Raw genomic sequence first — 27185 nt, forward strand, 5'->3', positions numbered from 1 at the left:
TAAATATGTCAAAATATCAAAATCCAACTGCACAGTGCTAACATAACAATGCTTGTCAAGTTCTCAAACAAATCTGCATTGTATTTTTAAAATATTTCAGCAGAGGATGTGACGGGAGTATAAATGATGATTCGACGATCATTTTTCTTGGGTGAATATGGTTTTCTGGGGAGTTGCGATGTTGGGCATTATTGGACATTTTTTACACGTGTTGAACACTCGCATTTCCTGTAAATATTAAAATGGCTATGGTTTCGCTGAGAGATCCAATCTACCTATGCGAAGACAATGTTTACATCGCAAAAGAAACCCATCCCTGGGTGGACTCAAAACACCAACCTTTCGGTTAACAGCCAAACACACTAACCGATTGCACCACAGAGACTGACTACTGGGTTCTTGAATCACAAGTTTCCGGTTAAAAAAAAATCTCTTACCATTCTTTATGCCAGCCGGTAATATTTCTTCTGCACTGATAACCAAGAATTGAATTTCATGTTTCGCAAGCTGTGTGAATTTCATCAAAAGCAAGTTTTCCAGAAAGGAAATGAACACCTGCATTTTGCATTTAACGAAATCAAGCCCTTTGTGAGTGACCAAAATGGTACGTTCTGTACTTCAAGATAGGAAGAAATACACAGCTGGGATTTGAACCTAGGTTCTTTTGTTTAATAGAAAGGCACTTTAACCAACTAACCGATGGTGACAGGACACCTGTCCCCTTTTACAGCCACTTGGACACACCACTCTGAGACATCTGTGTTCAGTAAGCGCTGAACCTGCTCTCAGAGCAAATTGCCTTTTACATACAGTAGCAGCCCCGACACTGAGAAACGAAGAGAACTGGCTTTTATCTGACATTTTTCATGTCCAATGGGTTTGACATCTCCCAAGGGCGACAGAGTTCTTTTGCAACACTATTTCTTCTTCTTTTTTATTTCTGTACGCTTTGATAAAAAAACGAGAAATCGTGCAAGGAAAAAATGTCTTTTTTTCATAGAGAAAACGTGGACCGGGAAAGGTTGTGTTGAGAAGAAGTGATTTAACATGATACGTGACCTGATTTATAGGAGCAAATGCTCACCCAGCAAGGTCTGGAGAAGTTGAAGAGTCTGGTGGATGTGATAATTATACGGTGTTGTGGAAGAAAACAGTCTTTCTTTGAATTCTCAGTCAATTGGAATTTCAGTGCGAAACATAAAGCCCTTGTCTGATTTAAAGAGATTATATTTTAAAACTCATAAAAAATCAGAAAACACATGTTTCTCACTTTGAAATTTTAGACGGAGCGGTGCATTACTAGTAGCGGCGCTGAGCACACTATGGGGAAATTCAGGTCATGTGAAATGCCAGCAGTTTAATAAACAACGCGTCTGATTTCGGATCATAAGATTGTAGGTTCGACTTCTGCCTGGCTCGTGTAAATTTTATTCAAGCTCCTCAGTAATAGATGTATATTATGTAATGAACCGTACCTGAAAGCAAACGTTGGGTCTGTTTCCTTTGTTTTCCAGCATGAAATAGCAAATCGTTACAAAAAGCACCTGCTAATGTCCAATAGCGGTTTTTTTTTTCAAATTACATTTTCAGGCTTCAGACACTATTTAATAAAAGAAAAGTGTCCGAAACTCCCTAACTTTCAGGTTTTCTTGAACCTGTATTTAAAAAAAAAATTATCTGAAACTTCCGGGATTCCATTCTCTGATGTAGCTGTCTCTAAAGTCGGACATGATGTTTGGCAGATGTGAACTGTGCCTTTTCTCTTGTGTTCAAGGCTATTCGCTGTGTGAGCTCCGCACTGCGTGTCCTGTACTGCTCTATTTTGTTTAGATTATCTATGTGGTGTACAGATAGAACTCAACTGCATGGTGTGAATTCCGTGTTCAGGACCAGCAGAACCTGAAAAACTAACAGCTGACCTCAACGTGATTTGAACACGCAGCCTTCTGATCTGGAGTCAGACGCACTACCGTTGCACCACGAGGTCACAGCTGCAGCACTTTTGAATTCCCCAAAGGAGACAAATCAGTGTCCCAAAAAAATTATCCCGTGAAGAGCACCGCTCTTCCGAAGAGAGTCTCTTCATCCCAGACCACATTTCATTCTTCCTGTGCAGCTCTTGTGCAGGTGTTGTTCTCGATAACAGATCCAGGAACACTGATTGTTTTTCTATTTTTTAATTAAGTACCCCATTGTGCAACGGTAGAATGTCTGACTCTAAATCCAGAAGTTAAGTTTTCAAAGTATATCGGAGTCAACTGATACTGATCAGGTTCTGCTGCTACTGAACCCGCAGTCTTCACCTTAAAGTTCAATTCCCCAAGCCTGCTGACCTTATACTGTATATTCAATAACGAAGAGTCACAAACCATGAGGGACATACATTCAGTATACCATTCATTTATACTGTTTCGTAAATGAACTTTGATGACAACTTCTACACTAGATACTCAAAGTGAAGTACATCACAATTTAATAGGCATTAAATTGATATCAACTGAGGTTGAGGTAACATTTGAATTCTCGAGCTGTAATGCAGAATGTTGAATACTCATCCAATCTGTGTGGATTCAGATCTCCAACGGACACAAGAGAGCAGTGACAGGCTGTTGCTGCATCCAATCGGCATCCTCTGGACCAGCGCCAGGTAGTCCTGGTCCGGCGTAATGAGTGGGAGAAGGAGGGGAGTTAGTCCTGGCTCCACTAGCAGAGACTGTGGACATGAAAAGTGACTGTGGGTCCACTCTTTCAATGGGAAGAAGACAGTTTCGTTCCCAGTGTAGTGCTAGCCCTGAATAATAAGATCCAGCTATTGACAGTTCCGACCTTAGTTCACTCGTTGATCAGGCGAGTGTTTGCGGTGGGTTCATGAGGCTTGCTACTGGGCTAACCTCGGGCGGATCCTTTGGTTACATGCGAACGTTCTCCGTTCTCGACTCCATCACGTGATTGTCCGAGCTGAGTCTGAGAATGTCCTGGAGGGGCATCTTCTGGGCCCTGTGCTGCCTGTTTTATCTGGAGGAACTACGGTCGTTCATTGCTTGAATGTTCCGTGGGCATTCGAGACCCATGTGGGGTTACCCTGGCCTACCAGTTCCTGATTAGCTGATCAAGGTGGAGGATGAATAACTATGCTCTCTGACATTAGGGTTGTAAAAAACCTGGGATGAGACTCTCCCTTGGAATCTCCCAGACAGTAAGGCACCAGAGATGACCATTTATTAGGGTGGCTGGAGAACCTCAGACTTGGGAGTTGTTCCTTATCAGAAAAAACATAGAAAAAACTCAGATAGAAAAACATCTTAAATCTGAACCAAATGGAATGGCCTCTCTGTGTCCAGCACCACTAGGATGAGGGAGAGCAAGGCAAGGGAGCAGAAAACTTAATTCCTGTATTATTAATAAGCCTTGCCATTACACCAGCATGGAGCTTGAATTCACAACCCTGGGATTTAGAGTTTCGTATGAGTTGCTCCACAGAAGACTGAAATATCATATTTAGTGTATGTTACATACTGCAGGTCCTGTGCTTTACATCACTGAAGAGGTTGGTCTGCTCTCCAGGTTACCAACAATAAGTTCAGACATTACTTATGTGTGGCAGCACTTCAATTCGATGATTATTTTCTGCACATACATGGTTTCCCCCCCTTCACTCAAATAAATATAGAGGAAGCTCTTTGGCTACTGTTCTCGTAAAGGAACACCAATGACAAAGAACACTTATTAAACAGTTTCAAATAGGAACAGTGAACACAACACAACAACGATAGGATTCTAACCCATGCGTGCAGAGCACAATGGATTAGCAATCATCACCTTAACCACTCAGCCACCTTGTCAGGGCACTGCCACTAGACTAGTCATGAGGTGGCGAGATCAAGATGATCATCTTTTCCTTGTACTTGAGGGTCATTTTCCTCTTCCACCTACAATTTCAACATATTCCTTGGGAGATGTCAAGTTTCTGAGTCTGTGCTGTGCTTCAGTGGCAGCTGTATATGGAAAGCACATTGAAGTCCTTGGACACGAAAATTCCTGGATGGTAAAAGCTTCTCTCAATAACCAGGAAATCCTGTTTCTGAAATCCTGCGGTATCTTTCTTCTTGTTTTGTCCTATAGAATGTATCATAATTATTGAAGATCAAATATGGCTTGATTTGGTTCAATGCAAGTATTCATTTTCTTTTTGGACAACTTGTTTTTCAAAAATTGCATATAACTTATGAAAGATGAAATACAAATCTTGCTCATTAGTGCAGAAGGAATTCTGCCAGCTAACAAAAAATCCTGGCGATTTTTTTTTTACCAAAAACCTGCGAATGGAGATGTAGAACAAAAATCCACTTGAGACGTTTTTTGTTAAGTAGAAGAGGAGTTTATTGAATACATGACCAAAAAGAAGTATCCTCCTTACAGTCAGGAGAGTAGTTCTGACAAGAAGAGTTACAGCTGACTTTTTATACACTTACCTGATATGGAAGATTAACAGTTTAAGTCTCAACAAGAAAAACTTCAGTTGTATTTGATTTCTACTGGTTAAGCAGACTCCAAGGTGACTGATCACAAAATGTATATATGACTGAACTGGTATAACACCTAGAAATACAGGTACAGTTTTGGTTAAGCTCTTGCACTAGAAAAATTCTTAGAATTATTACAATAGGCATATTTCTTTTCTGCAACACTGGCTACGCTTACATTTTGGAGGAAGAGCTGTTCTGTAGAAACAGATGAACAATATGGGGCCAATCAACCTGTTGGACAGACTGAAGATGAAAACACTGTTTATAGCCTGAAAGGAAAAATAAATCAATTTAAACAAGTATGTGGCCTTGTTGAGACATATTTCATCTAAGATAAACAAAGCTATAAGTATGGAGAGATGTGAGAGATAAAAAAGATTGGGAAAAAATAGTAAGGAAGGGAAAGAGAGGTGTATAAAGATAATGAAAGGAAGGAAAAATGTATTAATTAGATAATATGAATTAGAGTGGGTTGTGGAGGGGCAATAGAAGAATAAAATTTAAACCTGTTAAGTTATTGTCTGCATTCCGTCCTTTCAGTTGGTCTGGCCAAGTTCAGTGACTTATTCAGAGATTGCATTTAATATTATATCACAAAACTGAGCAGAGCAGGTGATAAGTGATGTGTGCTTCGATTTAAAAATAGCTTTACATGAAATCCTGCGCTGATAATGTACATTATAGTGTCCTGCAAGTAAAACGTGGAAATACATTTTCTGTTTCACAAAATTCACTCGCAGGTGATTCACTCGTCCTGACTAGATGGCGCTAGCAGGTGTGGTGAGGTTTATATCTCTTGCAGGGGGTACAGAAATACAGACATACATCTCAAAATTCCTCTCCTCAGTTGTTTTGAAGCTGCGGCAGCCCTAAAGAATGACGTCATCAAGCTGCGCGACTTAACACAACAGATATTTCACCCACGAGACAGTGATTGAGTCAGTTGTTTTAGCTAAATAATCAAGAAGAAAGTTATTTTGTTTTTTTACTATGCTACGATTTGTCAGCTGTGTTGAACGGAATGCTTGAATGGAATACAGGCCTGAATGCAGGATCTGTGAAGAATAAAATAAGAACGTTTTTGCGTTTAAACTCCACAATTTAGCCTTTGTTTCTGACCGACTCTGAAGAAGGATGGCGGAGTGTTTGTTGAATCTGCAAACTGAGCTTCACTCTTTCATGCAGGTTTTGCTCAAATCGATCGTGTATGAAGTTTCAGACGTTTTCAGAAACAGGATGTCTGATTCTGAGGACGAGTTTCAAGACAAACTCCGCAGCGTCTCCCAGATCCTGGTTAGACGGGCGGTGTTTAAAATCACACAGTGTGTGGAGCACAGTGTCGGGAGTGAAATGGCGCAGCTGAAGAAGGAGAACGAGAGCCTGAAGTGGAGATTACAGCTGAGGGAGAAGGAGTCGGGAGCAGGAGGAGATCAGGAACAGACAGATCGCGTTGGACACACGCTTCTCTGTGAAGTCACTGCAGAAATAAAAGAAGAAATGGACACGAAACTGGAGCTGGCAGGTCAGTGTGGTGACTTGTATGAAGTCAGTGTGTGTGTGAGTTTAAAAACAGTGTCCTTAACTTCCTCACTGGTGAGAATATAGTGGAGAGATACAAAGTGAAGTGGAAAGACTTGTGTGATATAGCGACAGGATGCTTTACTGGAAACTGAAATTGTTATAATCCGGTTATGATGCTAAAGACAACTCAGCATCTCAGCAGATTCAGCATCTGTTTCTCTAAATCGGTGTGTAATCCGATGTTATTAGGAAATATATATACAGTATATAATATATATACAGTATACACAATTATTATAATACAAATACAGTATTTGTTTAGCTTTTATATTTGTTTAACATTCCAGTCCACCAGGGTCTGTCTGTAGTAATTCCTCTAGAATATTCTGTCAGGAATATTCGGAATATTCGTGTTTTTATTAACCTTTTTCTCTCAGTGAAGTGTTAATGTACTGGAGTGTCCAGTCAGTGTGTCTGTATTAACCCCCCTCTCTCTCAGTGCAGTGTTCATGTACTGGAGTGTCCAGTCAGTGTGTCTGTATGAACCCCTCTCTCTCTCAGTGCAGTGTTTAATATACTGTAATGTGCAGTCAGTGTTTCTGTATTAATCCTTCTCTCTCTCAGTGCAGTGTTAATGTACTGTAGTGTCCAGTTATTGTGTCTGTATTAACCCCTCATTCTCCTCATCCCCTCATCTGTATTTCAGTAACAAGGCCGAGAACACATTGTTTAGACGTTGTTTAGCCTATATTAGTCAGTAACTGGAGTAAAAAATGATGAGCTACTGCATTTACATCATTGTTTCAGAATACATTGGTATCTTGCTTGTTTAGTGTTTTTTATCTTTGGAATTATGTTTGATATATGTTTTATGTATTTAACTTATTTTTAATATAATCTTGGCCAAACGTTTTTTCAGTGATTTAGGTTTTACAAAAGCAAATAAAATCTGGAAGTAAATGTGACATTTTAAACAGGATAAAAATGGTCAATCAGTTGATAGATATATGCAATCTTATGTTTTCTATGGGTCAGGAGTTTGAGGTGCAGGAGCAAGTGAATATTGGATTGTCTCTGGTGGGCTGCAGCATATTGGGGTGTTTTAAGTTTGGGGATTCTGCTGTATTCATTGATCTTGGAGGAGTGTCCTGGATTTTGGAGGAATCTCTGTTCCCAGGGTTTTTTTCTTTGTGTTTCTGTGCTACAATGTCTGGCCAGTGTTGTCTGCTTTTATTGATCAGTTGAGTACCAGCACTGTTTTCTTCCTGACCTCTTTGGATTAGGCACAGAGTAGAATGTGTATGAGTCTTCTAGAGAGAGTCGTTTCCTCTCAGTTGAATTCACTACTCTATCCAGTACAGGGTCACAGTAGAGTCGGAGCCTATCCCAGCATGCAAGTGGCACAGTTTGGGATACACCATGCATAGGATACCATCAGAGAATATTGTTGACACCAATGATTACAAATGGGGAGTTTTGAAATTAGAGGAACAGCCTGAAATGGCCCAGAGGGTAAATCAACAATTAAATTATATATCTATATCACCCATATATAGAAATAATTAGATTGACAAGCACTTGATTTCTTTGTGCTCCGACAGAAAAGAGTCAGAAGTAAGACACACTGGGCTAACAAATATTTATTAACAGTGACAATACACACACTAAACTACACACACAATAAACATACAAAATGCAAGTTATGCAATTTATAAATAAGGTGACCCACAGGCCAACCTCCTATTTACCCAGAAAAACCTGACTGTTGCTAAGTATTCAACTCTTAAATAGCTCCTACAAAGACCAGCAGAAGAGATCAACTGCCTTCCAAACTAAAAACAATGTTATGTGCAGTTAAATCTCTCTTCCCCTCTTAACCCTGATGTTACCAAATTAATGGCAATATTTACCTGCTTATTCTCAAAATCCACCCACTAATAAGGAGAAGGTGTTTTTAACCAAGGCATCCTTTACTCTGGCAATCAGAGATCTCTAAAAATTACAGAATAACAGGCTATCTTAACAAGGTTCAAATACTTAGCTACAGTCTGGTCTTTCAGTTGATCTGAGACAAGGAGCTCTCGCCTTCATGTTCTCTTGTCTCTTCTGTTCTTATCTCTGTCCCTTTCTTTTAGGCTGTCTTTCTGGACTGTTTATTAACACTTAATCATTTACCAAGGATTTCATAAACTAATTTAAACCAAGGTAAATATTACAATTGCTTTGATCACTGAATCTGGGGCTTCCACGTCCCAGCGAGCATCCCCTTTGCTGTGAAGCTTGAAATGTTGACAATAACCAGGAGTTACCTGTTGTATCTAGATTCACCTCATAATATTATTTTATCACATTTGATATTTGTGGTTTTTTTAGAATCTGTGCCCTCCACTTTCTAATGAATCAGGTTCAGATCATTTGTGTGTTTGGATCTTTGCTTTTTTGGGGGGTCTCGAAATTGTATTGTCATGCCTGGACTGGGTCCGACCCATGTCCTACGGTTGCCAGGGGCAACATGAGAGCTCTCACATTCTTACCCTGCCATCCAAACAGATTGGGACACCTTTCACTCAGACTGCCCGTTTTTCAATGAGAATCTCAATCTAGATCTCAATCAGTTTAATCAAACTCCTTATTGCCCCTTTCAAACCCTCACTGTACCTGTTTAATTCTGCTGCCACCTCCCACTGTGTGGCTTTTTTCCTCTGTAAAGAGCTTTGAGAAGCCCCTTTTAAAGGTGTTATATAAAATAAAGTTTTCTATTTATTATTATGATTCAATCCGCTGTTGTTAATAAGTGTCACTCACTCGTGTTAGCGTTATCTTCAGTAAAGTATATTCAGAACAACCCTTTCCCCCCCTTATCATATCAAGTAATGATAAGTAATGATAACCCAGTGGAAAATCATCTCCGGTCTCATTTTCTCCCACTGGTTATCTCTGTGTCTTTTTGCCTTTTTTCCCCTCTTTGGTTTATTTTCTGGATCACCAGCTTGCCTCTTTCTGTTTCAGCTGGGAGCCTCTCTGTAATTAAACAGTTCTGTATCAGACTGTCTCCCTTCCTGCCTGGTTCATCTCTCTCCCTCTCCGAATTCACTGTCTAAGCCATTCGTGGCTTCTAGAGTTCAACCTTAAACAGCACACTGAGGACTGTGCTTGGGCTTTGACCTACACTGTTTTCACATTTAATCCTTGACATGGTTATTAAAAGACTTTGCTGGTCAGTGTTGATTGTTGCTGTAACTAGGGGTATATGATACCAACAAATGTAATGTGTGTTTAGATAAGTTGTTTGCAGTGTTAATTTAGTCATCCATTTTTAATTTAGTCCAGTCAACTCAATTTTCACTATATGTATTCTTAATTAACTTAATTAAACTGATTAAAACAAAATTAGTTTTAGTCACAGTTAAAGTATTTAATTTATTTGTATAATAAAATGTATCATAAATACTAAAAAAATATGATAAAAAGTATCATAAATACTAAATATTGTAATAAATAATAAAATGTATGTCTTAGAAAATATTTACAACATTTTATAAGATATTGTCAAAAAGTACATTTTTTCTTGCACAGTTTAAAGAGTTTTGATCCCCCGAAATGTCAAATATCAATACAATAAATAATTTATTTTTGATTAATAATAAATAATCTTATAGAGGGACATTGTATGAATCTTTCCTAATAAGAACATCTGTTTTGGCACTGTTAATAATTCTGTACTTTTCTATATGTTTTGTTTTGAAATTATGTTTTCAAAGGAAGTGTTTTCAAAGTTTGAAAACAACATTATTTTCAGTTTATTTAGTAGAGGCTTCCACCAATACTGAATTTGTAATAACTATAGAGTAATTACTGCATGAATTACTTAAACTATTACCACAGAACAGAAAAAGTAACATAAATGTTCTTTATTTCACTGATATTATTAATAAATAGGTCTTTTGATGCCATAATAATTCATCTGAAAAAACTGCTGTAGTGATAGTGTTAATCATGTTTTGCTAGTATTATATTAAGTATAAGTATTATAACAGGCCTGTGTTTCAGTCTATCACAGTGCTTTTTAAAAAGCTGTACAAATGATTTTTTAAATATAAATAAGATACAATGATGTGTTCCAGCCTAACTTAAACATTGCATGACTTTAAAAGCTATAAAAAATGGGTTTAGTTAAAGAACACTTTGTAAGCGCAAAAAGTGGGCGATTTTTCTTAGGAACAGCTTAGAAAATTTGTGTTTGCTGTAGGTTTTTTACTTTTTAAGTAAATCTTTTAAATAGTTGAATTTCATAAATGCAACACACATTTCTTACAGGAAAAATCACATTCTCCTTTCTTCCTCTGGTGTGAAGCAGATCAGGTTTTTGTTTCCCAATTGGAGGCTGGAAAAATAGCACACTGCCCTCTGCGCTCTCTCAGAGAGAGGAGGTGCGGAGCTCAGCAATACAGAATGAGTGTTCTATAGCGCAAGATGTGAATGGCACCCATTGGTTCTGCATTTATAACTTAGTATTTAAAATTAAACAGTGTAAATTTTCTTTGTCTTCTAAGTCCCTAATTTCTCACCATTTAGATTTATTTTTGCAGAAGCTTATTGTTCTTCCTTATGAGTGAATGAATAATCAATGTTAACTGTTTATAAAAATCAAATGTATTAACTAAGGAATAGGAAGACAAGTGTTAGCATGCTTTTTGTACGTTTTTTCAGTAGCTGTGTAAGTATTCAGTCCATTAATTTGATCATCTTCTTCTGCAGTCTGTAACATCCATCTATCCATTCTCCTAACCACATTATTCCATTCAGGGTTGTGGGAAGAGCTGGAGCCTAGCAACAGCAAGCAACAAGGGCAAGGCAGGGTACACCCTAGATGGAGCGCTAGTCCACTGCGGGGCAAGAGCAAGCCAATTATACAGTGTCCCTGCCATTACAGTGGGACTTAGGACCCATACAGACTGCAGGGTGGGGCACCCCCTGCTGGTCCCATTAACACCACTTCCAGAGGCAACCTTAGCTTCCCAGTTAGTCGCTCATCCAGGTACTGTCCAGGCTCAATCCTGCTTAGCTTCAGTGAATAACTAGTTGAGAGCTGCAGGGTGATATGGCCACTGGTGCAGTCTACAACATCTCCTGTCAATTTGTCAAATGTATGTCTAGCCCTTTTAGGAAGTGTTCTTGTTACCAGTGCATTCTTCAGCTTTCCCAAAATTATCTTTTTCATACCTACGTCTCTAGTTTTGCATCCTGCAATGACTCAGCCTATACTTAAATCCTCAAAAACTGCTTGTATTAATTTGTTTAACAAATATCATATGTAAATACTGGCCATGTAGCACTCTGCATTGTGGAATATCACACTGATTCCCTTGCCTTTAAAGGGCACTAGAGAAACTGAGAGTTTTTTTTTCTCCTAGAATTAGTGAGTGCACATCCTGTTCACTGGGGTAATTAAATCCACACTGAGCTATCTCCAAATCTGTTCAGCATTTTACACCCAGAATCCTGACCGGGTCGCTAGCAAGCAATCACCTTACACCTGTCTTCAAGTCCTTGCACTGTCTTCCTACGAGGTTCTGAGTCAACTTCAACACTCTCATCCTCATTCAGTACCTATCTGGCTTATTATCCATCTACTCCCCACCTTGCAACCTGTTCAACTGACTCTGGTCTTCAAGATTATCTACATTCTGTGGTTAACGGGGCCTTCTCTAGCTACACCTCAGAGCTCTGAATTTATATCCCTAGTGATATCAGAATCACCTACCCTGAGTGCATTTAAATTTAAACTCAAAACCTTTGTTTTCAGTGTATGTACTTTGTAATTTGTGGTCCTTATAACTGTTTTTACACCTATTGTATTGCTTTGAGATGCTAATTTTAAAGGTGCTATATAAAATAATAAAAAACTTTATTATTATAGAGAAACATGATCAGGTTTTCCATGGTTCAGAAATAAAGATCTAATCTATGCTGGTTTTTCTCTCTTTGCTAAATGGCTTTGCATACTAATCTGATACTAATCTAACTGCCTTTATCCTGTGCTTTCTCTATCCTGCTAGATTTGTAATTATTATGAAAATCTCCTTCCTGAAATGAGACACTTCTAAGTACCTGATTTCACTGTTAACATCTTGCACTATCTCAGCGATAAAATATACACTGACCTCAACCTGACAGCTGTTGAGTCCAAGTTTATCTTGCTACCAGCATTGAATTAAAAATCTTTAGTTTTCTATATTTATGTCTTTATCTAGTGGTTCCATTAGTGACAAAAGCTAAATTACTTTCTTGGAAAAATGTCTTTGTGTTGCTTGGAAAAATGTTTTATGTGTTGCAAAAAAAAACTGACTTGCTTTAACAAAATATATTTATAAATCCTTTACACTGGCAATCTACCTGAATGCCCAACCGATTGAGAAGCCTTTCATGAAACCATGTTTGCTATTAATTCATACAGGGCTCTCTGACGAAGTGCTCTGTTTGTCATGTGAGCTGATTTTCTGGCTCTCTAGCCTATCAAACCTTCATACTGCCAAACATGCACCCGAGTATTCAAGTCCTCGCTTTCTGCCAAATCTGCTTCAGGTTTACATGTTCTTTTCTAACACACAGCTTTCTATTATTTTTATTTGTATGCCTGAGCTTTTGCAAGTGTTCCTGCATCCCTCTTCTTATTATATCTAATTATTTCTGATTGCTTATTTCAAGGTAACACCTGTTCCATTTATAAGCCTTTTGCTCATTTACATTTTTATATTTTTTCATTTATTTACATCTCTAACACCAACATTCTAAATTTTTATTTGCCTTAATTTTTTAGACTGAAATATAGTTTCAGCCTTAAAAAGTTCAAGTTTTATCCTCCTTTTGTTTCTTGTACTACTGAGCTTCTTAATTGTGAAGTTCCCAGCATTTTTACATTACTCTATGCACATTTTAAACTATGATTACTGCACTGAATTATTGCACTTGACATGGCTTATTCCTTTGCTGAACGTCTATGACAAGCAGAGCTACTGCTGTCTCTGGTGTGATCTTAATTTTAGATTAGATTGCTCCAATTTCTATGTAAATGTAAACACAAAGTAATTGCTCTCTGAAAATACTATTTTTCTTGTTCGTTTTGATCAAACCGATTTGAGATGTCAAAAAGCATTTATTTTCTATTTGTATTTCTTCTCCAGAAAAATTGTGGATTTCCTACATTGCTTTGTTTGTCGAGATTTTAACTTTATATTTAGGCTCAGATGTGAAGTATATATTTTGTACTAAATACTGATGTTTTGCTCCCCCTTACCATAAAAATATATTTGTATTGTAGTTGTGATTCCCTTTTTTCTGTCTGTCTATCCCTACTCTCTCTCACCCTCTGCGATTCAGACACGGAACAGTTAAGGGGGTGGGGGGAGTCATCATCCTGACTCCATTACTAAAAAGCCAAATAGGAGTGGCTTATGCGACATACAGAGTTGTGTAACTGACAATTTAAGGTAGCCTATCGTGTAAATTATGCTTTGTTGCTGATAAGTTAAGTTTTCAAAACTCAGCCCCAACATCATGTACTGATTTTTTGCCCTGTTTCATTGGCTAAAAGCAAGGATCACATGCACTGCCACGTTAACAGGAATGTGTAGTTTTTAATTCAGTTTGAATTTTAACGGTATGTACTGTCTTCATATTTGGCCAGGGCTTTATAGAAGAATTCTGACCTTGAATGTTGGCAAGCACAATTATACTCCACACACACTCTTCTTAAGAAATTAGTAGAAAATGCGTGCACATGCTATAATATGTTGTTACAAAATATTGTCTCGTTAGCTAAATACCCAGCCACATACACAAACTACATGTGATTAAATAACATTCTTTTCTACTTTTTATTACATGCTGTGAAATGTACAGTACACAAAAAACATTTTACTGTCACTGTAAACTTATGAAAATAAAATATGACCAAAAATCACATTTCTGACAGAGCACCATTATGAAGCTGAAATGCAGCACATATAGCGCATTCGACATACATTTTAAAAGCGTAACTTATCTCTTGCACAATAATCTCGATCCAAGACAGGAAGATTGTAATTTCCTAATATACAAGCTTTAAAACTGTTTATTCCTGCTTAGCTTTCTAGTTAATGTGTTGACTAGCGGCAATGTAAATGTATCTTAATGCAGTGTCTGGGTGCTGCAGCTCAGATGGCGCTTCAGATTTATTGTAGATTTCAACTCATAATGTGGCTGAGTTCAGTAATGTTGTACAAGAATTCTTTGATTATTAATGAAATACTGTCCGACTCCAGATCTTTTTCTTCCAGCTGAAAGCATGGAGAACCACAAGCATGTCTTTTTTCTCTGCAGCTTTTTTTTCTTTAATCTGGTTAGCTGAGTGTATACATCTCATTGTACCAGTCAATTAACACATAATAAGAATTCATGACATGAGGTGTTGAAAAGACCATCCAAAAATGGGAGACGGCTAGAACACAGAAGAAGATGGAAAATGGCACATCCTGATAACTGCGATTCTTACACATTCGTAGCCATTAGGCACCGCACAGTCCACATACAGCCTCAGATTAAGGATTGTACCCGTTACAGCCAGCCTGCTATTTGCCAGACACAAAGTTAATACACAAATGGTGAATCTCATGTTGCAAAATTAATTTCAATATGAGTTTTACTCCAGTTTGTCTCATCTTAGTGCACTGAAATAGAAATACAAAGCAATCAAGTCTTTGTCATTATCATTGTGGATTATATTTGTGTTTAATTTTCTTTCACTAAAATGAAAAACGGGTTGCTGACAAAACCTTTCATACTATTTTTTGTCAACTAATTTAACACTTTCGACTAAATGTGTACTATAAAAGGATAAAGTGAACATTGGGATATTTTAGTATTCTGTGGTGGTCTGTGTAGATGCTAAAAATCCTTATATCTTAAAGTTTGTTTTCTTGTATCTCCATGGTGTTATTTGCATTTTAAATTCTACTGTCAGCCCATATTAAAGGTCTTGTCCTTTTGTCCTGTATTTGCAGGCTCAGAGGCCAGTGCTCTCCCTGATGCTGGGGAAAGGGCTCGTCTTGAACAGCAGCACAGTGAGGAGGAGTTGGGCTCCAGTCTGAGGCAGGAGACAGAGCTCACTGCTGCAGAAGGGAGAGAGAAACTCAGTGAGCAGCACACAGAGAGTAGACAGAGTGTGGAGGATCTGGACTCTGCTGTGCCCATGATGAAGACAGAGCCTGAGAGTGAGACACCTGGGTTCCTACTATCTGATGATTTTATAGAGAAGCTTACCAATCCGGACACAAACAATATTACGCAAGGTTGTAATGAACTGGGCTGTGTCTCTGTACAAGAGTACAGTGAAGAACTGGATGTTGTTAATATTAAAGAGCAGGACATGGAGCCGCAGTTGATTGACCTTGCAGAGCAGACGACTGATGTACCTGGTGAAGAGATCAGTACTGAGTTACAGCACCGAGAGGAGAGTCAGGACAGGGAGGAACAACAACCGCTCCAACAGGGCTTGATAATAATTAGGCCTTGTTCTGTTAAAGTGGAGAGACTGTCATTGCAGAGGTATTTTAAACAGTCATATGATCCCTTTGTATCTGATGACTTTACACACAGGTTTAATAATCTGGTTTCTAAGAAAATTATTGAATTTAATGAACTGCAGTCTGTGTCTGTTCTTGGGCACAGAGACGAACAACTGAATGAACTGGCTGTTTTTAGTCTTAGGGAGCTGGAGAAGGAGCCCCAGGTGATTCACACTCCTGAGCAGCACACTGAGGGACACGATGGAGAAAACAAATCTCAGTTTCAGCACACCGAGCAAGACCATTCCATGGAGCATTTGCAGAATAAGAGAACACAACACAATCAGAGGATGAGGAAGAATCATTCAAGGCCTTGCTCAGAAGGAGTGGACAAACTGCCATTACGGCAAAGACAGCATTTCTGTCAGTCTAGCATTTCAAAACCCTATCAGCACCTTCACACAGGAGAGAGACCTTTCAGCTGCAGTCAGTGTGGGAAGAGTTTTAGTCAGTCAAGTCTCTTAAAAAGACACCAGCACATTCACACAGAAAAGAGACCGTTTAGTTGCAGTCAGTGTGGGAAGAGATTTAGAGCCTTATCTAATGTCAGAACCCACCAGCGTATTCACACAGGAGAGAGACCATTCAGCTGCATTCAGTGTGGGAAGAGTTTTAGTGACTCAAGTGCCTTAAGAGCCCACCAGCGCATTCACACAGGAGAGAGACCCTTCAGCTGCAGTCAGTGTGGGAAAAGTTTTAGTCAGTTAAGCAACTTAAAAAGACACCAGCACATTCACACAGGAGAGAAACCATTTAGCTGCAGTCAGTGTGGAAAGAGTTTTAGTCGGTCAAATACCTTAAGAACCCACCAGCGCATTCACACAGGAGAGAGACCATTCAGCTGCAGTCAGTGTGAGAAGAGTTTTAAAGATTCAAGTTCCTTAAGAGCCCACCAGCGCACTCACACTGGAGAGAGACCCTTCAGCTGCAGTCAGTGTGGGAAAAGTTTTAGTCAGTTAACCAACTTAAAATGCCACCAGCACATTCACACAGGAGAGAGACCATTCAGATGCAGTCAGTGTGGAAAGAGTTTTAGTCAGTCAAATACTTTAAGAGCACACCAGCACATACACACAGGAGAGAGACCATTCAGCTGCATTCAATGTGGGAAGAGATTTAGTGATTCAAGGACCTTAAGAGCTCACCAGCGCATTCACACAGGAGAGAGACCATTCAGCTGCAATCAGTGTGGGAAGAGTTTTAGTTACTTAAGGACCTTAAGAGACCACCAGCGCATTCACACAGGAGAGCGACCAGTCAGCCCGCCATTTAGTTGCAGTCAGTGTGGGAAGAGTTTTAATGATTCAGGTAACTTAAGAGCCCACCAGCACAGTCACACAAGAGACCTTCAGAGTCCACCAGTGCAGTCATTCAGAAGAGAGATCATTTAGCTACAGTCACTTTGGGAGGAATTTTATTCAGTCAGTTGACTTAAAAACACACCAAATTAGTCACCAGTTTTTGATTTAATCATGTCTTATGTCTAAAATGTCTTATTAGTTCAAGTAGGTAGATGAGTCAGCATGTAACACCCTCAGAAGGCTTCACATTCGAAACATTATGTTTCCTCTCTTCTCTTTTCAGCATGGAATAAACCTTTACTTGTTCCTAAAATGTCTATTAGTCATAGTCACTTTGTAGTCATCCACTTTTGATTTTGTACCCTTACTTATGGCTAACTAAAACATAATATATGTATAATAGAACAAGTTCTAGTCATGCAGTACAATTTATGTGTATAATAAAATAAGTTTTCGTTTTATTCGATTTTAAATTGAATCAAGTCTAAATTGAATTAATTCTTTATTTCTTTGTCTTGGGATGTTAAGTTTAATCCTGTTTAATTTACAGTTAAGACTGTTCTCTTTGGATAGGCTCGTAATTGTGTAACAACTTTTAAGCATGAAACGTATAGAACAGAATAGGATCCTCAAGTATCACACTTAAGAGAAAAAAAAACAAATCTCATTAAATTCTACCAAAAACCTCAAAGTCTTTGTTGCACAATCTAAAATGTGTTTATACCCATAGAGGATAAAAATTAAATACAATAAATATATCTGAACTAAAGGGGAAATAATAAAGAATCAAGAGATATTGTATGAATCTGTCCTAATATGAAAATCTATTTTGTCAGCATTAACATAAAAATATGGAATTATAAGTAAGTTTTGTTTTTTTCAATGCAACTATTTTTTTTTGTTTAATCTGGACAGGACAAGCAATATATATATACACTTTACCAACCACATAAACAAAATGCAATTAAATATTATTTCCTGATAATCTCGTAGCAATATGATTTGCAGTTCCCGCAGAACCTGTCATCTCCACCTTAGTGAGCATCTTTGCTTTACTCTTAGATACACATCCACTCCACAAATAAGATGGATTATAAAAGCTGACACATTTGTTCAAAGTTTAAAATACTGGTGTCACTCTAGAGGTACGGGTTTGAATCCCACTCTTGACAAAGCTTGCTCTGTGGTCCTTCTAGTATCGTTCAAATGAGAAAGGCACTATGATGTAGATAATACGTTGACATATGCACAAACACACAAAATGCCCCTTTCTTATCCTGTTTCAATTTATGCTTAATAGGAGTGGAGCAATTCCTCCTGTTTCTCGTACAAATATATCCTGACCACCACAGAACAGATACCCGTGTAGCCTGGCTCTGATTCAAGAATGACTCGCATGTTCGGCACTTTTTTTGTTTGCTGGAGATTATGATCAATAATGAACTTTTTTTGGGAAAAACAATTATCAAACACATAGGCATCATTTTAACCACTCTGCCACAACTACAGAGAGTGCCCCCACTCCCAACGCTGCATTCTTGCTACAATCCAACATGGAGTGCAAGGTGGCATCTGAAACCTTTTTCATATTTGATCTCTGTTTAAAAACAAAAAAAAAAATACAAAATACATGCTAGCAGACAGATAGGCCTCAGAGGATTAAAGGGTGACTTAAAGTTAGAATTATAAAGTCTCCAAGTTCGGACATGAAAATGGAACTTTGTTAAAAAAAACATCAATAACAGAGAAATGTGTACAAGGATTTGAGAAGCTGCACCACACTGCAGTTTGAATAGCTTTTTTATGCGTTTTAGATGAAGGAATTGTCTTTGATTTAAGCTCTTACAAATGAGATGAAAAAAACACCCCTGAAGTCCTGCAGTTGAATATAATGCCATTACATGTCAAAGCAGTATTTTACTTCATCCTACTATTCCAACACAAGGAGTGTGTGGAAATGATCATACGCTATGATACGTCTCTGATCAGTTGTAAGGCACCTTGAGGGTACACCCCCATGATTAATATTTGTGCATCAGTGAAAGGTACACTCTTGGACAACCTTGAAGGAAACTAATGCTATTAGACATTGGAAGATCCAAAGAGTCTCTTTACACCACTTCTAGCAGCAAACTTAGTTTTTTCCAGGAAGTCTCCCCCATCCAGGTACTGACCAGGTTCAAAGCTGCACAGTTTCAGTGCATTTTCAGTTGTGAGTTGCAAGGTAATGTAGCTGCAAAAAATGTTTAATTGGCTGAGAATCAAACCCAGGCCTCCCCCATGACAGGCAAGAATTTTACCACTGAACCACCATGATGATCTGTAAAAGGTTGTACTGAGACATTTTTTACACTCAGACCTGGATTGTGGGGTCCAAAGGGAACTTTTGGACGAGTGAGAATATTCTCCTATCTGTAAATTTTATTTTGGATTATTTTTTTTCCTGCTAGTGTTGTATAGTGCAGCATTCGGGAATATTCCAAAACTGAGATCTAATGGTTTAAGAAAACCTGTTCAACTGGAACATGGAAGATGAAAAAAATGATAAAACAATTCCTATGTTAAAACTGAAACAAAACAACAACAACAGAACTGCAGTACATCACACTATAAGCAAAACAAAAACAATAACGTTATGACAGAAAAGAAAACATAGAAGCTTTTAAAACATAACAAAAGAACTGGTATGTAACATCTTTCCTATTGGAATCACATAAAACAGAACCTGAGATCAGTTCGGTTTCTTTCTTTCTGGGGTATCAAGCCAGTCACTGGTTGGTGCTTTTCAACAGGCCTCATGTGAAGTCAAATCACCACAGGTGACTGTGATCTGCCCAGCACAAGAGCAGGCCTGGTTTTCTGAAGCAGCACTGGGTTACAAGGAGCGATGCTGTTCTGGCCCAAATCGGTATCCACTTGCTCATGTCGGTACTGCAGTGTGAACTCCCAGATGAGTTGAAAATGGTGCTATTGTAACTTGTTGTTTGGATTGGGAGAAATGGCAGTGAGGCCGTTGCTTTCTGGAGAAAAGATGGATTCAGTGTTTAGTCTCTGCTCCTGCTGCAGTGAGGGGGATCGTTCAGGGATGAAGTCTAGTCCTGGCTTTCCCTTGCAGAGCTTCAGTGGAGAGGCTGTGCAACCCTGCATGTGTCTGCATCACTGATGCAGACCGGTGTATATGGTGAGACAGACAGGTTGTCAGTGCTGCAGACAGAAGTGTATTCTTGAAGAGGCATATATGCGGTGCTCTGATGCAAGGAAAACCTGTCCCTGCTGTAGCACACTCTAAAATGACAGAGCAGGCCTAAGAGCTGTTGCCCTGCTCTTGCAGTGTCTCACAGCTCACCCCATCGTCATCTGTAGCCAGGATGTTGAATGGGCTCTCGTTTGTTGAATACACAGGCCTCTCACAGTGCACCTCTGCATCTAAATTATTGGTCACTCCTGTCAGCATAGGGACCCAGGGGCTCAGGTTACTGACACTAGTACTGTCAGCACAGCTGGTTTAAGGCAGAATTCTTATGCTGCTGCTGTCCTCTGTCAGCTGGGGCTCTTCCTCCTCTGGCAGTCTGTGGAAGCCAGCTGGAGATGGAAGAAACTGAGATTGTCTCTGAGGTGGTGATGTCCCTTCAGTTGTAGAGGACACTGAGGTGGAGGTCCTCTTGAAGCTGTAGTTGTACGGTGATGTGCTACTGGAGCAGTTATTCATGAGAGCATGTGGGTCTTTCACAGAGGCTCAGAACAAGCCCCCTGCCTGAAAGTCTCCTGTGTGCATTCACAGGTCAAGAGCCAGGGGACAATGGACACAACAAAATAAAAATAAAATAACTACAGTGGTACTAGAAGGTTTGTGAAACCTTTAAAATGTCTGAATTTCTGCATACATTTGACCTAAAATGTGATCAGATCTTCATCTAAGTCATTAAAATAGATAAAGACAACCTTTTCATTTATTTATTTATCAAAAAGTATTTTAGATTAAGCGGCGTGGGACCCTATGTAAAATATTTCCACTGGCCCTGATCATGGTACAAAATTTAAATGAGCACCTTTAAATGCATTTCAAAAGCTGCAACATCTGACAAGCTAATTTTCTGATTCTCTGAAAAACCCAAATTGCAGTGTAATTGCTCAGCCCCTTGTAACTTTTCCTTATTGCTACTACCAGTATTCACCAAGCCGTACGCACAACCTGCAAAACAGATTCCTGTCCAGATGACGTAAGGCGATAAGATGTGCTTGTTTCCATTCAATTACCCTACTGTACAAAACGGATTTAAACCTTCTGCGGTCACCGCCCTCCATATTCCATACCACTGTGACCACTGTGTCATCTGTAAGAACTTCTGTGTGGCTCTGTAAAAGGCCTGAGATGTAATTAAAAAAATTCAGCAGCATTTATTCTCCGGGCTGCCTTCTGAGCGAGAAAAGCAGGTTATTATAGCTGCCGGAAGACAAATGCATACAAAGTCATAAGGACGTACACTTGGCAAACATTCATCCAATATTCTTTGGACTGTTCCATGCACAGCATTTATAGCCTGTACATGAGTCTATTCTGTCAAGATTAACAAAACAAAATTCTTCATAGTGCCCTGTTGCTTTAAAATGATTAATTACTAATTATTATTAAATTATACGTCCTATCATAATGTCGCACAAGTTCCAGGAAAAGTGAGGGGTGTCTATTCACATTGCCACCACCACTATCCTGATTCTCATTGTTAATCATAACCAGCTCTCGGTTTTCAAAGTTATCGTTATCAGGTTCTACTACAGTACACCTGACCATTAAATTATTTTCTGCCCCAGCATTCTCATTGTGTGGATCGGGTTGGTCATGTGGAATGTTGTGTCTTTGAATCCTTTGTGTCTCAACAAAAATGCTTTTGCAAGCTAAATTCTTTTATTAACATACTGACGCTTGATGTTGGTAAGGGGTCGGTCTTTAAACCACTTTTAAAACCGCATGTTTAGTCATTTACATCCATCAGCATTCAGTGCATTTGTACCATAAAACACCATTGCCAGGTCGTGAAATGCTGCCTATAGAGCTGCATTCTCTGTAGAAGTTATGTCAAAAAGGAAAGTGGGAAACGACTGGACTTTTTTTGGTAGATCGGTTGTACATCTGCATAAACAGATTTTAGGTGCTCAGATTCTCTCTTTTTACCCATTTCATTAGTGCTCACCATAGCTAGTAACTGAGCTATGCAGCTCATACACTTTAAAAAATTACCATTTGGCAACTCTCTAAACGCACTACTAGTTCTATCCAAAGGTCTGGCACGTTTTTAATCCGGACAGTGTTTTGTTAACTACGGCCTTCCATGAAGAAATGCTCTCCACTGGGCCTAGCGTCTGCTCCCCCATTTCTCCCACATCTTTTTCCACTCTCAAAAATGCCACATCTGTGTGATTAAGAAATAGGTATTAAGGATTAGTCAGCAATGCTGAATATATTAAAAACAGAAAACTGAGTTAACTAGGAACTTTTAATTATGTTAACATTCCTCCAAAAGAAGTAACTGTTTAAGTGATATGGAACCAAGTTCATGTTTGTTTTGGGGTAACCTTTTAATTGTAACTGATGAAAGAGGTGTTTTAAAATACAACTTGCCACCGCCTAAATAATACTAACCTTTTTTCATGGTTGTGCTGTGCCTTATGTTTTGGGCTCCACTAGCATTATTTGAAGCCGGAGCAGTGTCTTTACGTAAGCAGGACATTTTTTAAATTAGTTAAATTCCCCTTTAAATGTGATTGATAAAAGTGTGTTTTATAATGCATCACAGACATCTCTTAAGTAATACACACCATTTGTCAAAGATTATTTAGAAATGCTCTGCTTCTCTTCCGCACGTTAATTCCCCGTCGAGCCTGCTGCCTGCAGCAGTTGTGTAACAGAAGCATCTAATGGAAATTAATAGGTACATGCTCTCTTGAGCAATGGTGTTAAGTTCTCTGTAGCTGACCCTTGTAACGCCATTTATGTTCGCTACAGCCATTGGCTTATACCCAGACTCTGACACTGTCCACAATACAGATGTACACGGTTGTAATTCTTACCCACTGATGCCGGAGAGTTCTGACGACTCAACACCACAGATTTATTCCCTGTTAAGCCTGTCGCCTGCGTCAGGTGTATATCTGCTGCATGTAATGGAAACGATATGGATGCATGAGACACGCTCTCGCTAGCAACGCTGTAATTTCACTTTCAATAAGACGAATGTACATACCCAAGAAAAATTCATCGTCATCCATCAAATGCTTCAAAAAAGGGAGTCTTCCACTGTCTATACAGTGGTATGAAAAAGTGTTTGCCCCCTTCCTGATTTCTTATTTTTTTGCATGTTTGTCACACTGAAATGTTTCAGATCAAACAAATTGAAATATTAGACAAAGATAACACAAGAAAACACAAAATGCAGTTATTAAATGAAGGTTTTTATTATTAAGGGAAAAAAAAATCCAAACCTACATGGCCCTGTGTGAAAAAGTGATTGCCCCCGCCCCCTGTTAAAACATAAATCAACTGTGGTTTATCACATCTTTGGAAAGCTGAGTTCAATTTCTCTAGCCAGACCCAGGCATGATTACTGCCACACCTGTTCTCAATCAAGAAATCACTTAAATAGGACCTGCCTGACAAAGTGAAGTAGACCAAAAGATCCTCAAAAGCTAGACATCATGCTGCGATCCAAAGAAATTCAGGAACAAATGAGCAACAGAGTAATTGAGATTTATCAGTCCGGAAAAGGTTATAAAGCCATTTCTAAAGCTTTGGGACTCCAGCGAACCACAGTGAGAGCCATTATCCACAAGAAGGTCTTCCGATTTGTCTTGGCTGTTAAAGAAGCACCTGTTTAATCTCAGCCGGGATTTCTTGAGAGCTCGTTCAGCAAGCGAGTCCTCCCTCTGAACTCCGCACTGAGCTGAAAACTGCGTGAGCTCCTCACTGCGTGTCCTGTACTGTTACATGTGCTCTTGTGTAGATTATCTACATGCAGCACAGCGACAAGAACACCTTGAACGTGTTCCATATGGGAAGAAAAATGATAAAGAGAACGTGTAAAATATCCATGGTACAATTCAAAAACATGAAGGACAAAACAATGACTTTTGAAGATCACAAGAGATTCAAGAAACACAACCATCCACTTGAATGCTGAACACTTAAGTTAAAAGACTGATTGTTTACCTACAAAGCGAAGGACATGACCTGTAAATCTCTTCATGGTTTATAGTTTACGAAATAAAACAATTTCTTTATTTCTTGATAGATGATTTATTGAATTTAAACAAAATCACAATTAAAAACCTTTTGTGTTAAACTGTTATACACACACTCTGACGAAGATAAACGTTAGTGTCTTCCGATGTGTGCACGCCCATTTCTCAAAAACAAAATGTAACGAACAGTTCTTTCCGGACCCTATGCGGACGACACAATCCGAAGAAGTGGGAAACACTAGGAAAAGGTCATGCAGGAATACGTGGCTGAAAACAGGGGGGCGTGTCCAAAGTGCGCTGGTGCACGGGGAAGGTGTGGCCGAGGCAAACAATCCAAAAGTAATCCATACAGGGAATCCAAAACACAAGAATAAGTCCATAGCCAGGTGATCCATCCAAACAGGAATTAAAAACACGAACCGGGTCGGAACCGGCGGACAAGGAACGGGAACAGAGATTAAAACCTTAACGGGACCAGGCGCTTCCAGGTCCCGGACTCGCACGGTGCGGAAACCAGATGCAGAGCCAGGATGAGCGTCGGCGCCTGGCTTTTAAGGTGGGCTGGGAAAAGGGATCAGGTGCACAGAATTAAGTCTAAAGTGAAAGGGCTGGAGCACCCTTAAGGAGGGGGGACTATAATCGTGACACAAAAAAAAAACTGAATTGATTTTAATTTATCTACTTTTTATGCTTGCATCGTTTTTTAATATTTCTGTAAAATCTTGTCTTCTTACTAGTCTTGATATACATTTTTCGAACATGGTGCAATAATTTTGTTATTAGTATATTAACAATCAAATATACAGCTTTTCTTCCTGGGGAACAAAGGTTGTTTTCAATATTTCTAATTTTGGTTTCAAGATTGCAATTTAGTGTAATTTTAAGAAATTATTTAACATCATACGTGATCTAATTTTCCGGAACAAATGCGTTTTTCTATTGTAATCTCTTGTGAATGTGTGCATAGGTTTCATGGTTTCAATATAAGACTATAAAATGTCTTCTTTGTATTATTCTGTAGTAATTTGTGAAAAGACAATAAAGTTCTTAACAAATCCCATATATTTGGTTTCTGCATTCTGTTAAGGCTATAACAGATAACTTTTCTCTACAATTTTGAGACAGAGTAACAAGTAGAGACGTTTTGCAAGTTACTTGACAATCTAGATAAAATAACATGGCGGTGAATAAGGAAGGCACAGTAAGTTTAGAAGACCGACAACTTAGCTCTTGGCCACCATCCCATTGCATTCAAAGTCTCAGCCTACTATACTATGTTGAATCAACGCTAGTTATATTACTGTTGTAATAGAGCAGCAAAAGAGGCGCAGCCAGTAGAGCTGGCGACCCTTAAGTTCAAGATTGTGGATTCAAGGGTTGTTTGTGTCCTTTCTGATCCCTCTAAGCTTTTAGTAGGACAGTGCAAGCAGGACGTTATAGGGTACAGTGACCCCGAGTGCCTTATGACCATTGCCTGATTCAGCTTTCTTTCCATTTTGAGCCTCGATTCAGATATTGCTCTGAAAGCATCGGGCGAGCAAGAGTGTGTCTGACTCGAGGAAGATCTGCTCACAAGTATTAAATACTTCAGCATTTACTGTTCGAATACCACACTTTGTTAAAACACGGCTGCTTCTTAAGCTAATGGGTAGCGGTTTTTGAGCGGGCATTGTATAGTTAATGCTGTTATTAATAAAACCTTAAATTCACATAATGGAATTTTGATGGCGCAAAATAGTCTACCTCCTGTACAACTGTACATGCCCGCTGATTAGAGCTTAAAACTACAGTAGCAAGAGTAGCAATAATGGCAACAATGAGTTCGGCATTTCTCATGTCTTCTGCAGAGCCATCTTATTGGAATGCACTGCCCGAGATAAAAGAGGACTTATGGCTTCGTTTTTACAGACTGCTGCGTTGCTCTGTTCATGCAGACTACACGCTTTAAATTTATGACATTTACTGCAAGAGTTGATTTTCCAGGTTTTTTTTTAATTCTTCGCATTTGAGCACGCACTAAAATATTTCATTCAGGTTCACCGAATACATCATGAAACCAATCCAACGTTCTTACATGAAACCTTTTTGTTATTCGGTTCTGAAGTTTGAAAATGAAAATGAAAAGGGGGTCACCTTCATAGACTTGAAAGAAGTCCAAGCCACATAAAAACCCATGAATTCTCACAAATTGCCTTGTGCTGCACCTTTCTTCTGCTGCTTTTATAAATCTGCCTTAAACATTTGAATGCATACCTTACTGCTGCTAATCACATTCACGTGTTTACGAAGCTTTTTTCTGTCCGTTATGTTCTTGCGAAGCAGTTTCTCCATTTTCCTCCTATTGTGATTGTCAGCGAGCACAACAAGACTGGAACAGTGTAAGACGGGGTAAAACGGCTTACTGTCAGGAGTGGGATTTGAACCCGCGCCTCTATTTGGAGAGCTGAACACAAAGCTTAAAAGACACAAATCTATGAAATCGTTATTTTAAACCAATCGACTATCCTGAAGAAATGTATGCTGAATGCACCGGTTGCATCCGATTTTCCGTAACTTTAGGACAATTGACACAACTGGAAGAAGACAATTTGTGGCGTTTAGCATGACATAGTCTTGCAGACAGACAATGTTTTGTCCCACTACTTATATAATTTTATCGTTTACTCGTTTAAAAAAAAACACGGTCTTCTCGTTCCTAAGTCAGATTTTAAGTGCTTTCGAACCTTACTTCCAACCTAGACTGACAGCTCACTCGATCTGTTTGTGATCAGACTGTGGAGTGGGGGCTGTACCAAATGCACGTTCCTTCCCAATGCTGAGGCGATCATTCGGAAGATGAGTGTGAAGAGAGACAGGCTTTGTCGACTAAAAAACAGTGCAGGATATGCAAGAGCAATAATCACTGGCGACAGTTATGTTCTTCTTACTATAGAAACTCCTACATTGCAAATTTTTTAAAGACTTTGAAACTAAAGGAAAGTGGTGACAAATGAAAC

The 27185-nt window shown here is 38.9% G+C and overlaps 1 non-coding gene and 1 pseudogene across 1 annotated transcript; one reads left to right on the forward strand and one right to left on the reverse strand.

Annotated features, from left to right (window-relative positions):
* Nucleotides 1–1915: 1915 nt before the first annotated feature.
* Nucleotides 1916–1987, reverse strand: trnaw-cca (transfer RNA tryptophan (anticodon CCA)). Its single transcript has one exon. It is a non-coding gene; the product is annotated as a tRNA-Trp (tRNA).
* A 13921-nt stretch (nt 1988–15908) lies between these two features.
* On the forward strand, nt 15909–17306 carry LOC138242347 (zinc finger protein 551-like; annotated as a pseudogene).
* Nucleotides 17307–27185: the final 9879 nt, after the last annotated feature.

This window comes from Lepisosteus oculatus, chromosome 14 (assembly GCF_040954835.1).
Source record: "Lepisosteus oculatus isolate fLepOcu1 chromosome 14, fLepOcu1.hap2, whole genome shotgun sequence".
In the NCBI taxonomy this organism is placed as follows: domain Eukaryota; kingdom Metazoa; phylum Chordata; class Actinopteri; order Semionotiformes; family Lepisosteidae; genus Lepisosteus; species Lepisosteus oculatus.